Raw genomic sequence first — 14,874 nt, 5'->3', positions numbered from 1 at the left:
AAATTCCAGCGCATGTTGTTGGTGGGATATCTTAGCTCAGTTTTGCTGACAAAACTGAAAGCTATAACGGCGTGATCGCTTTTCCCCAGGTGAGCCAGGACTGAGAGGTTGTCAACTAGGAATTCTTCGTTTGTAAATACACAGTCTAATCGCGACGGTGTCTGATTGTGTCTCCAAAGAGTTGCCGACCTCACATTTTCGTATAATCCCAAATCCTCAATGAGGTTGAAGAACCGAGTTTCAGTTGAGTTTTCACCTCCAGTATACATATGTTTCGCGAAATTGACTCTATGGAGATTGAAGTCCCCTAGAATCAGAATATGAGTGAAACCGAGACGCGTAAAGCGGTATAGTCTTTCCAGCATACGACTTTCATACTCGATGTCGTCAATGGGCTTCCTATATATGACGCCAACTAGGCACCTCGAAGTAGCAGACAATCTTACAGAGCGCCATATGGATTCCTCGAGATTGTTAAACTCGAGGTTATGAACTTGGTGTACCTCCAAGCAAGATCGTATGCATACGGCTACTTCACCCTTAATTCCTGTTTTTCTGTCGTTGCGAAACAAAGACATCCCAGACATTGCTAACTCCCGGTCCGAGAACTGAGAAGATATCCAAGATTCAGATATCCCTATCAGGTGAGCATTAGCAGCATTGCTAAGCTCACTCAGCTCATCCATTTTGTTTGGTAGACTCGCAGCGTTCATGTATGAGCAGTTTATGCTTTCGATTTGAAACGCGTGAGGTTCTTCCTGTTTGTCTGTGTGAGCTTTACGTGAATGGACAGGTGGCCTACCAATATAAGGTTTGCCGAGTTGGTAGGCCCTGTGCTTTACACGTTTTTATAATCAAGACAGTCCACAAGTGGAACGATCGGCTCCGACTTGCCTTTGTGCTTGGTACTGGCTTCATATGACCTGCCAGGGTGCATGTGGATTCCAGTTGGCAACCGACGTCTGTTGGTACGAAATTCTTCCAGAGTTGCAGCCGCCATATGGGAGGATGGAAAAGTTATCCTCATTAACCGGGGTCTAGAATCACCATCCTTCTTGGCTAGTCTCGTCACATGTTGAGTCAGTATGTTTTTGAGCCTCAAAGACTGTTTGATGAATTTCCATCCCCTAATATCAGAGTTTGCTTGACTAGGGTCCGTGTTTTTCGGTACACCTTGCACAATTATATTTCTTCCGCGGGAAAACTTCTCGCGAGATTCTTTAAGGATGTTCCGGATGAGATTGCGCTCAGAATACGGGATGTCGGGCAGTATTCTTACGTTTCCATTGGATGTCAGTAAATGACTAGCTAGCAGGGCATCCTCTACGTCGGTAGCATTCTTACACGAAGTCAAATCGTTATAAAGTTGAATCGAATCAAAGTTGATCTAACAGCATGGTTAATATTGAGATATATCTGAATCTAACTGTATATGATGTTGTCGTCAATGATCTGAGGTAATCTCATGACCGACTTCCTAATATATAAGTTTCTTCGTATACACTTACATGAATTTATTCCTACCTGGACAATTAATAATCATGCAAACAGCACTTGTCCAGTAAGCAAATATCATCTTCCTGATAATTACATATTTATAATAATCGATTGTGACTTGTACATATGCTACTTCATACATACATTTGTAAGTCCTGTTAAAATACCTTTCCATATGCTCGTTGGTATATGTCTGCCCACTGAGTTATCTAGAACATTCTTGTATATTTCACTCCATATTATTCATCTACCCAATCCAAATACAAAATATTTTAGTTCACTCAAATGGTCTAGCTAACTTTTCTAGAACCTAGAGACTATAACTTTTTCCAGTCGTGATTCTATGTGTAGGAAGAAAGCTGGGAATAGAATGAGCAAACAATCGTCGTACTAAACAAATTAACTAAAAATCGCTAATCAACGTGGAATGATCAAACCACCTCAACTCTCCCCAAAGAGTTGAAGGGTCTTCACATGGGACAGTTATGACCCCTAGTAATAAAAGCTTAAATGCCTAATAACCCATGACGTCGACACCCTTTATGGCAATCAGAACAACAATAAACATAAGGATATGGAGTGCTCAGACAATGTGAGACTGGTAAAATCACTGGGATATTAATAGAAGTGAAAGTGTGGCGGTAAATAAATCCCCAAATGATAATTCTTTAACTCTTTGATATTTAATGCCGACACATCTAACTGAAGGCGTTCGGTCATGCAACCGCGCCAAATCCCTAGTGAGTACGGTGAACTTCGCATCGCTCTCAACCGTTAACCAGCTTAGATCAAATGCTTCTCGACGTATCGATAGCTTTCCCAATATATCTTCACTTCTGATTTCCGATTTGATTAGGTTGATATACTTAGGGGTGTTATGTGTACAAGCGTTAACAAACTCCGAGTCCTTGTTGATCTTTTGTAGGATGTAGAAGTTTTATCAAGTCAGCCGGTGTCTTCATAGCTTAATGGAACGATTGGGAAAAATATTTAATACTTCTATGGATCCCAAATATATTTTCTACATCGTAACTGATGCTTGGATTTTCCATTCTAGAAAGTGAGCTCAAATTCATATATAACTTTACACTATAAAGTAGCTGTGAGCTATCTCCGCGTTAAATATTGAATCTCTATTTTCTGAGTAGTCTCGTGTTCAGCTTTGTGGATTGTGTGGTTATTGTCCAATGCCACTACAGGGACGCTTCATATAGAAGGTGTTTCTGGTTAAAGCGCTGACAAACTCCGAATACTTGTGGCATCTTCATCAGCAATTAGATGAAGATATAGCTAATATCTGAAATAAGACTTTTGAATATGTCTTTTGAATAGACTAACTTTGACCAAGAGTGAATAAAAGTTCAGTAATTCCGAATTCAATCATTCAAATATGAAAATAAATTAGTCTTTCGTTTATTAAAGTATAATATACTGAAGACCTCGGGTGACACACATGCAAACCAGTAAATGCTGCTTGTAATAAACAATAAAAACACAAAGTAACAAAATAACTTCGAAACGACGATCTTGATCCTGTAGGGCTAGTGAAATGTCATTGGGCCCAAGTCATACAACAATCAGGCCACTGATTTTTAAGGACAACCACCGCATATCAATGATCCATGCTCTGGTGGTCCCACTCTCCTGTACCTATTTCGTGCCTATATGTAACCCTCGTTCTTTTGATAGAAGAAACCAGTCTTTATTTAGATCTTCAAGCAGTCATAGTGGAGTGTGGGGTCACCTGTTCAGACAAACAAAGCTTTTCAGCATTCAATATAAGATAATAAGTAACATAATACCTGTAAAAAATGAGGAAGTGAATGAATACTTGAACTCTATTGTTTTGACATATGCTTAGTTGTTTGAAGTCAACTCTTAGCCAATCAAACTAAGCTGTTTCACCTGCCCTTACCAATATATTCCTGAAAAAACGTCTTTTGTGTTATAAGGTCTTCAAAGCAGCCATAGTACAGTGATAAGACGAAAGGGTTATTCACATTATATGCTGTCCACGAGGTGCACCTTCGGAATTAGCTGGTTGTTCACACCATGCCAGTCAAACTAGAGTAGGCCTCCAATCACGTGACACATATTATCTAGGTTTGTGATCTATAACCACAATAAATAAGCTCCACAATTCAAATGATTCTTACTAGTGAGAAGTAAAAACCAAGTGTAAATCTAAGATGTTAAAGATAATCAGGGTTCCATAATGCATTCTTCAGAAATATCATTATAATCGAAAGATATCAACCCAGTAAATTCAGAAGTTAGAAATGAATGAGTTCAGGAATATATTTAAAGCGTCGACGTATTTTTTAGGAGTTTGATTTAAGCTGGCCAGGTGTTGCGAAGGATGCGTAGCACAGCGTACTTACTCGTAATCTGGTGCGGATGCATGACAGAACACCATCAGCTAGGGTGTGTCCACTAAGAGAAATGAGGTCCACTATTTTTCAACATCATGTTACATTCGATATGGTGTAACGCATAAATAGATGACTTCCTTTCACGTCTAAATTTCGCTTCAGTCCGTAAGTTTCCAAACTTCCAGTGGAATCATATAGTTTGGCGGTATAATGCCCCAGAAAGACTTCGGTCAGTTCGGTTCCCAAGTTAGATTCACTACATGGTTGTTAATGGTGTCAGTATATAGCATTGAATAATGCTGAATATTTCAGTTTTCAATGTCACATTTTAAACCCGAGTTAGGTGATGTGACGCTTTCTCAAACACAGATAATATAGACCACATCTCATTACTTCCGTCTCCTTTACATGACTTCAGTTTTCGGTAACTGTATTATCTGTCACCTTGTATCCACGTTGGTAAAACTCGCAACTTGCAAACTAAACAGAGTTGCTTGTGTCTTGTTTAACTACATTCAGAAGTGCCCTCCTATCAACTTGGAGTTCATTTTACCGAACTTGAATAAACGTTGTGTTGAACTCCCATACAGCGTTGGAGAGACTATAATTCTGCCTTTCCCGAATACAACCAATCCTTCAAAATCGGGTCATTTGCTGGCCACCGTAGTCTTGTCAGAATTTTCTGACCACTTATTTTGCAAATGCGGTGGTAGGCAAGACTGGATTATTTCCAAATTCAAATCGGACACACCTTATTTGTTCCAGTGGTTTACATATATTACACTCAAGACTAGTCAAGTCATCAGCTGAACATCAAATAGGTTCATGGCTGAATAGCCTCATAATTAGTTTGCAAGTAACCGAATAGTTTCTTTCCAATAGATCATACAAACTTTTCCACACTCTACCATAACCCAGGTTACTAGGCAAATAGATCCAGGCCTCAATAGCCGTTCTGGAATTTCCCTTTAATTTATGCAACAGATGTGACAGTATTTGACCAGAATCAAACAACGTACTTATGACAATGCTAGCAAATTCACTAACGAGACTGTATTAGTGAATATGTTGTCTATCCAAATACATAATGTCAATTCTGGGCAAGCCAATTTTCTAAACATTTGTATACAACGTATACTTAACCTCATTGACCCATTTGCTATTTGGAATGCTGAGTGGTTCTTCCCAACGAACATTACGATCAGTACTACACCCCAAAACATTTTCACCTTACTATCTACTTCACCATTATCTACAGACAACAGGTCATCTTCTTCCAAACCCTTCACTTAATTCACCAAGCTCAACCTCATCTTGAATCACCCAACAACTTAAGCTCTTTTTCCAACCCGAGTCAATTTTCTAATCGCTTCTTCATTAATATCTTACCTAACTTGAGACTAGCAGAACTAAATCTAACAGAAACCACACTAAGGGCACTAATATTATTTAGTTTACCCCCATTATTATTATTATAAGCTTTATTCAATATTATGTTTTTGGCACAATATAGAATTCTCAGCGTAAAGTATTTCAACAAGTTTCCGTTGCTTTCTTCTTGGTCGGTCCTGGAGATAAATATTGAGTGATCGCCAGTTAGATGTTAGCAGTTCAGTAAATGAACATCTGAATAATGTACATTCTTTTCGTTGTATATTGCCAGCAACCACATTGTCCCTTATTGAGTTTTTGTAACTTTGACAACGAAAGGTTGTACAATTTTCAGAAACGCAGCAGAATAGGTTATGCGATTAATAAACATAGTGATATATTAAAACAAGCAAAAATAGATAACTTGTTGAAATATATAGATGGCAGGAATAGGTAGCCCAGATGCTCAAGCAGGCCGCCCATGTCATCAAACAGATTATAAACGGCTTTGGCAATCTCACCTTCCACCTTTATAATCTCCTTTGACTTTCCACTCATCGTTTTTATAGTATATCTCCGTTCCACACAAGTATGTTTATCAGGTCAAGTTCATATTAATACATAAGTAATCCAACGAGGTAGAAGAATAGAGTTTAAGACAACGTAGGTATTCAGGGTTTGGCAACGCCTCTACACGTAACACCCTTATAATCAATGTAAACCAACCTAATCAAATCGGAAATCAGGAGTGAAGACATATCGAGAGGCATTTGATCTAAGCTGGTTAACGGTTGAAAGCGATGCGAAGTTCACCGTACCCACTCGGGGTTTGGCGCGGTTGCATGACCGGACGCCTTCATCTAGGGTGTGTCCAGTATGATTAATGAGGTCCGTATCAATATCGAATGCTTACAGAGCTATTGTTTTTGAGAATTTATTTACCTCTAAAGAATTACTACTTGATCCAAAATGAATGTCGAGACAAATACAAAGTGTAGAGTATTCAAAAATCAAGCTGAAGTAGCTTTATACTGCGCCAGAATCTTGCTCTAGTTTATTATTGATTCATGCTGAATTGATTCGCTAGTAACTTACGTCTAAAAACAGAAAACCAAATTCCAGTTCAGGTACTAATGTTTATTCATAAATTACAAGTAACTGACCTAAATTTATTGTTTTAATAATGATTATAACAAATAAACTTAAAACATTCTTCTTTTAGGTTTCCAGAGCAAAACTTCCAAAATACCATGCCAAATGTACGGTGAAACCAAAAATTTATGGGGTCAAACGTATTAACAAACAAGTTCAAAACCTTAGTTAAACAAATGTATCCAAAACACAGTAAAGGTAATTATAGTAAATATAACAGTTAGTAATAGGTCAAATACTTCCAGTTCTTCTTATAACATAGCTTTAATGTCTTTAAATTTCAAATCAAAGATGTCTATCTCGGAATGTCTAGTGTAGCATGGTGTCGAGTCGCGGTTGACTATAAACACCGCTACAGAGAAACACGTGCCAAGTAAATCAGAAGGCGAAGGTTGAACGTAACCAAATAAATCCATAAAATCCCCGAGAAGCCAAATATCAGAAGGCAATTAATGGACCAAATCGAGATATATTCGCTGGCGATCTCGTGGCATCGAAAGGATACCGAGATCGTGCCAGGATACAATCTTGGTTACAGAACGTAACCGAATTCGCGCGAACTTACAATCAAAGTGTGTGAATAATAATGGAAGCACAATATAGCTGTCATTAGCACAGTCGAACAAAAGCACATTCAAACAAACACTGGTACAGTTGGTTATAATAATAATTGTTTTTATTAAACCAGTCGTGTTCTCGTGATAAATGTGAGTCACTACACTAGCTTGACGAACTTCGTGCATAGGATTTGGAGCAAAACTTTCACAATGATAATAAATGTCATCATCTCTCATGAAATCTCTATTTCAGTAGTGTATAAATCTGATTAAAAACTATCTGTTGATAATGTAACCTCTAGATTACTATGCAGTTTATTTACAGTTAGATAATGCTGATGTCTGTCTCAATTACTTATACCATTTGAAAAATTGGATCAAATCATGCAATTGGAAAGTTAACAAGACTGTGATACCATGTTCCACATCTACGCTTTTCCTAGCGGAAACCACGGCATGAGGAAAGAGAGTTCGTCAAAACAATTACCATTAGTCTTCTTGACATATATTTGCTGGATTGCATGTAGCTTGGCCCACTACTATTCTTCAGAATGTTGAATCGTTAGTAGTCGCTCCAAGTAACTTATAACTACGCTGTGCCAAAAACATTATTTTTATTATTAGTATATCAAGTACTTATCCAATCACAGTTTAAAACTATGGAACTAATTGTTCTCCCATAAAATAGATTGTATTTTTCAAGTCTTACTAAAATTTCAACTATTTAGAGCCATCTACTCATTAAAATAAGTTCCAAGCTGTAGTTTTATTCCCTCCTCAAATCATTTTTAATTTCTGTCGTGATAAACTCATTTACAGTTTATTTATATGATAACTCCAAATGATTACATTGAGTAGATCATTAATAAACTAATAACATGTAATATCCGGATGAGGAGAAAATTTATTTTTTAAAATGTTCCGACGTTTCGTGACTCAGAGTAAGCCACTTCTTTAGAGAATAAATAAATAAACTGAATTAACACAAGTTTAAATAGTGCAAAAGAACAAAGCAAAGATATTTAGTGCGATCAGTTAAAAACATGCCTGATCAAGTCACTGTCATATAATTCCGGACAAGGGGATTTATTTTAAGGCGCGTTTGTGTATTCTTGTGTGTATGTTGAAGGATGAAGAGATGTCACATTTGTGATGTGAAAGAATGTAGTTGAATTTGTATGTACTTATGATTATTTAAAGTATCCGAATTAATGTACCAACTAGGAACTCCCGAAAAAGTGCAATTTAAACCACGTAGAACTCGATGAGCACAAATGAACGTATTGTATTTGGAATTCCCAATAAGGAATCCTTAGTTCGTACAATAGAATTCCGAATTTCTGTCATCGATTGTACTCATTCTGCTTAGGTTCGTCGTGTGTCTGTCCGACTGTGTATTGTATGTTGACTTTGTATGATCTAGAATGTACTCATTAGTATTAGAATTAGCAACCAAAATTGGAACAGACTCACCTGGTTTGGAATTACATTTGATCAAAATATCGGTTCTACGTACTTAAATCATTGATATCTAAAATTCGAACTATAGATTTTCTAACCATATCCTCCCTACGAAATAATGTTGGATCTTCATATCCCCAAGTTATCAACGATGTGGCTTCATTTAAAACATATTTCTCACACTGACTAGAGTAAACATGAGAAGTGACTTCATGGTAAGGATAAACAACAGTTGATATGAAATCATCCAAATTGTAATCAAAATCGAGCTCACTTAATACTCGTGCTTCACATTGAACAAGTTCCTCACAAGCAACAAATTCATTATGAGGATTAATAATATTTGATATGACATCAAGATTTGATTCTTCTGAAACACTTTCGTCAAGTTTATTAGGAATGTCATTGCAGAGTAAAGGGTCATTAGAAAAATCAGCATCTATCAAGACTGCATCACGCTTTCGATCATGACTAGGTTCATTCAACATATTTTCCTCAGATTTATAAGGAATTTCATCAGAAATATGTGAATCGTTAGGAAAAACCATATCTGGTACAATAAGATGAGAAATCTGATAAGTTGATTGATTAGAAACTGTTGTCTCACATGGATTCTGAGTTTCATTTAACCCTGGTCTGCTATGTGACTCTATACTGCTTTTCGAAGTCGTGGATAAAGATAAATGATCGTTAGAAACACCCAACTCAATAGAATCACAACTACAAATTTTAAGATTAGTTGCAGCGGAATGAACTGTAGTATGACATACTGACTGAATGTGTCCTATCCTACCACATTTAAAACATTTAGCATTACGAAATGCACATGAATTACGAGAATGAAATTTGCCACAGGATAAACATTTACCAAACTTGATCTCACCTTTGTGAACTGTATCGCATATCCTCAATGAATTATCTGCATAACGTTGAGTACGCATTTGATTGCGATAACGTAGTAATGTAGCTGAATCCTTGATGTCCTGATGAATAATTTTATGAAATTTCCCTCCCTTACTATATTCGAAATTTGTATACTTAACATAGTGGTTCCTTGAGAGTTGTATAAGGAAGCAAAATGGGCTTTTCCAGCATAGCTAGAGTTCTTAATGAGCTGTATGCTTCTTTTCCAATGAATGTGAGGAAGTGTGCCACAATATTAAAATCCTCAACATCTTCTTTGGTCATAGCCCGAATTTCGAACCTTTCCAACTAATCCTCAAAAACATCAAAATCTGAATGTACATCCAACCGTTCCATCACAGGCTCCATTGCGACGCCAATGTGATTATTAAGAGTATTTGAATTATAGTACGAACTAAAAATTCGAGAAATAACGCAACTGGATCAAGAAGTACAAGATAAGCACGAACGAATATACTGTATTTGAAATTCGAAATCAAGCATTCAAAAAGTACGAAGGAATCATTAGTTCATTCAAACACCACAACTAAATATGTTTGCTTTATTCTTTTGTGCTATTTAAACTTGGATTAATTTAGTTATTTTATTTATTCTCTAAAGAAGTGGCTTACTTTGAGTTACGAAACGTCAGAATGTTGGAAAAATTTAAATTTTCCTACTAAGATGTTACAAATATATCACTCACATTAACAACAACCTAATAATTCTCAATTTATTTAAAATTATCAAGTCAAACTATAGTGTCGTTTGCTATGTTAAGCCCATATACCTTATTCTAGCTTTCGGACAGGCCAATCCATTCATTCTACTTGAGTCATATTTTGACCTTGTTAATTATCGCTTATCAATCTTGACTGTTTTTATATGAGCGCATATGTGCGTGTACGTTTCTTATCCTATTCATCACAAGTCTGCAACTTATTTTTATTTGACTATAAATATTGGTTAATGCTTGGGTAAATGGAGTTGGCTCACATGCCTTTTTCACTGTGCATCATTTCGCTTCGCTCTTTCTCTTCGCTTCTCCGATATTTTGTCTGGATCAAAGATTCTATGAAATATGCGCATTCAAAATTCATTCTCGTATTTGAATTATTTAATTCTGTTATTGACTAACGCGATTTAAGTCGATGATTATATACAAGGATAGACGATAAAAATATTTCAATAACAATCATTTATACGATCTACTTGGAGTCAGATCCTGGGATATTGAAAAACCTTGGTAATAATACCTACAAACTCATTTGAGTAGATAAAATTATTTTCTATTACCTTATATTTTCAAGCATTACAATTTTTGTGATAATTTCGTCTAATTTTCTTTATCATTGCCAAAGTTTGTCTGGTAGGTAAATTTCAATTATATGAAAATTAGTAGGCAAATATTATTTTGAATTCTTGAGAAAATTTATTAGAAATATTATCATGTTAATTGTATAGTTTACTTTAAACTTTATAAAGGTTGAACGAAAATGTTCCATTGTCTTGGTAATATTTTTGAGATGAAAATCTGGTAAAGTGTGTAATCAGCTATATCAGTGAACATCTGTATGTTTGAAGCTTAATTTCTCAACCAAAAGTCTCAAATATCCTACATCAAAGTCTTAGAAATATTAACTTGTGATTTCCGTGATCATATTATTAAAACATCTGAATAGTTGGGAGTACGTTCTTATTGGTATGTGATTTATTCAAAATAAGGACTATCAAAGCCAAGTTTAGTTAAAAAGTTTCTTTCAGCAGCGACAATAACCTATCATTTGATGAGAAATACGTAATTCGATAACAAATATAAAATTAAAAAGTGGTCTATGCATGGGAAATTGAATTATCAGATGATGTGAAGTAAAACAATGAAATTAAAATATGAAATCCCAAATAACCAAATCTCTAGTACTACAATTGCCCTCAAATGCCGTGGTACGGCTGAGAAAGGGACAGTCAACTCTCCTTCTTGAAATGCTCACATGGCCACGTGCATACAAACACTGCCAGAGAAGTCCTACCCCTGCCTTCCCGCGGTGGGGTTGTTGTTTACGAAATTGAGAGAACGAAAAGCGGATACCTTACGCCTTAACCGGGTTGGTGGATACGGATGATCCACTTAGGAAGTTGGAAAACCCTGACTCCAAACCAATGATGTACATGTGCTCCAGTATCCTGAGGGATTAGACCTTTAAGTCACAGGTACGGTGACCACAGATGTAGCCAAAGCCTTCGCTTGTTAACTAAAATTCACGAACAAATATGTAGTGTTTGAATGAACCTATGATACCTTTGTATTGGTTGAATGCTTGATTTCAAATTCTAAATACAATACATTCGTTGTGCCTGTGTCTTCTTAATTCAATTGCGTTAATCCTGGAATTCCTAATTCATACGACAATTAGAATACTATATTGGCGTCGTGATGGAACCTGCAATGGAAAAGTTGGATATTCATTCAACTTCGGAAGCATTTGAGGATTATTTGGAAAGGTTCGAAATTTGGAGCATGACCAAGAAAGATGTTAAAGGTGAGAAAATTGTGGCACATTTTCTAACATTCATTGGGAGAGAAGCTTACAGCTTATTAAAAACTTTGGCATATCCAGAAAAACCTATCTCACTCCCTTATGCAACTCTTAAAGAGCTATTGTTAAGTCATGTAAAATGCACCAGTTTTGAATGCCGTGAAAGGGCGAAGTTTCATAAGATGGTTCGTCAAAATGACCAAAAGGTTCGGGAATTCATCCTTGAATTACAGAAACAAGCTGCCAAGTGTAATTTCGGTGATCAACTTCATGTGCAACTGAGAGATCGATTAATTGCAGGAATTAACATACCGAGTTTGGAAAGAGAGCTGTTAAAAATGTCAAACTGTCCCTTTCAAGATGCTAGAACTGCATGTATTAACTACGAAGCAGTCAATGGACTTGATATCCAGTCGATGAAGATTTCTAATACTTTGCTTAGTCGTCGTGATGAACTACAATCTCAGGGTCAATCAAAATTGCGTTCATTTAACAGTGATTCCTATTCTCGTGTAAATATGAAAGGTGTTTCAACGAGGAATTACAAAGCAAATCACAAAGGTGAGATGAAGTTTGGTAAATGTTTATCATGTGGAAAGTTTCATGCTCGCAATTCATGTGTATTTCGTAATGCTAAATGTTTTAAATGTGGTAAGGTAGGACACATTCAGTCACTATGCAAAGCTACTGTCCATTTTGCTTCGAGCTGTACTAAATCTTGTGATTTAAATTTCAATAATTCGGATGTTTCTAGTGATCATTTGTCTTTGTCCACTATTTCGAAAGGTAATGCTCATATTCAGAAGCGATTATATACATCGCTTGGTTCATCTCAGGACTTTATTCTGGACACAGGCAGTATAGAGTCCATTATTTCATTCAAGAACTTGAAAGATTTAGATCCTAACATTGTTGTACGACCCACTGAAGTATCCATTATGAGGATTACTGGTTACACAGAACTACCCATACGAGGATTTTGTGAATTGCTAATCAGAGATGATAATTCTTCATACATACCTTATGAATTTTAGTTAGCCGAAACAGGACTGTCAATATTGGGTTTAAAGAATTTGAAAAGGCTTGGGTTGGAGTTGTCCTTCTTAGTTTCTAAAGAAAATTCTGATACTTTACTTAAAGATTTGATGGCTATATTTGCTAAGTGCAGTGGAGGTATGAAAATTAAGCCTATAAAACTTCAAGTACAGGGTGATCCCGTCTTTCTTAAAGACGGATAATTCCTTATGATCTTCGAGAAGCAGTACATAAGACATTAAACGATTTGTGTGTGAAAGGCACAATTGAACCCAGATTCAGTCTTCAGCATGGGGTGCTCCTATCGTTACGCCACTGAAGTCGGACAGCCAGACCCCTAGAAATTGCGGTGACTACACCGATTAACTCTGAACTCCCGTTTGTTGAAGCAAACGTGCACGACGGTAAAAGCTGAAGATATTCTAAATCGACTTCATGGTTCTAAAGTGTTCTCGAAAGTTGACCTAAAAGATGCTTATCTTCAAATTCCTTTAGATGAATCTTCATCTATTTTGGCGACAATTAACACTCCTTTTGGTCTGTTCAAATACAATTTCCTTCCATTTGGTCCAAGTTGTTTTCCAGCCATATTTCAGGAAGTTATGAATAAAGTAGTTTAGTGATCTTGAAGGTGTTGAAGTTTATCAAGATGATCTCACTGTTCTTGGCTCTAATAAGGTAGTTCAAGCCAGGGCCTTCTTGCTTTTTTGCGTCGTCTAATTGAGAAGGATATAACAGTGATATCCAAATAAGTGTTCATTTTGTGTGTCTAGTTTCGAATGCCTTGGATACCTAGTTGATGGTAATGGTTTTAGACCAGATATGAAACGACTAGCTCCACTGACTAATGCACCGTCTCCGAAAAATCTTACAGAATTACGTTCACTAGTGGGTTGCTCTTCAATACTATTCCCGTTTTATTCCTAATTTTTCTTATCGTGCAAATTATTTACTTCATATTTTAACATCCAATTCATTCAAATGGAGTGAGGAACAAGAGTTATGCTTACGAAGTCTGCTGAAGTTTCTTAAAAGTGATGCTGTTCTTCGAACGTGCTCCCCCTAATGTACATTCTGTGCTTATTACTGATGCATCACCTTTGGGAATTTGATTTTGCAGTTTTGGAACAGGAAGGTAGACCAGTTATTTGTGTTTCACGCAAACTTACTGTTACTGAACAAGGTTATTCACAGACTCAGCAAGAAGCATTAGCTGTGTTTTGGGCTGTTAAAAGACTTCATAAATATTTATTCGGAAGAAATTCACATTGTTACTGATCATGAAGCTTTAAAGTTTATTTATCATCCCGAAAAATCCTTAGCCGTTCCTCAGCAGCTATGGTTCAGCGATGGAGTATTGCTTTGAGTGCATATGACTATCCGGTTCAGCACCAGAAGTGCCAAGCAGATTCAACATGTTGATTACATTTCTCGACAGTCATTACAAGATAAACCTGTTAATACTTCGGATTGTTTGTTAGTGCAACCTTTACCAGTGAGACGTTTCAGGTCTCATTAGAGAAACTCGTAGATATTTTGGATGTATACTCAGTGCTATAACGAAAGGTTGGAATGCTAATTTGAAACGGAGATTTCCTATCTATTTTCAAAGCGGGATGAGTTATCTACTACTCCTGATGGTATTCTGTGTTTAAATGATCGTGTTTGTCATTTCCTCCTTCATTGCGTAAATCTGTTCTTGAAGATCTTCATAGTGGTCATTTAGGTGTTGAGAAAATGAAGTCCTTAGTAGGGCTCCACATGCTGGTGGCCAGAGATAAATGCAGATATATGTCGTACGGCAAACAATTGTCGGAAATGTCATCAGTTTGAAAAATCATCCTTCGAAGTGGGTGCCATGGCCAATCATCTGTGAGGCCTGGCAGAGGATTCATGCTGACTATTGTGGACCATTTCTTGAAATACTACGCACTAGTAGTCATTGATTCTTTTTCAAAGAAGTGGCCTGAAGTTTTTCACACTTCACCG

Source organism: Schistosoma haematobium (genome assembly GCF_000699445.3).
Source record: "Schistosoma haematobium chromosome Unknown HiC_scaffold_95, whole genome shotgun sequence".
Taxonomy (NCBI): Eukaryota; Metazoa; Platyhelminthes; class Trematoda; order Strigeidida; family Schistosomatidae; genus Schistosoma; species Schistosoma haematobium.
This window is presented reverse-complemented; position numbering follows the sequence as displayed.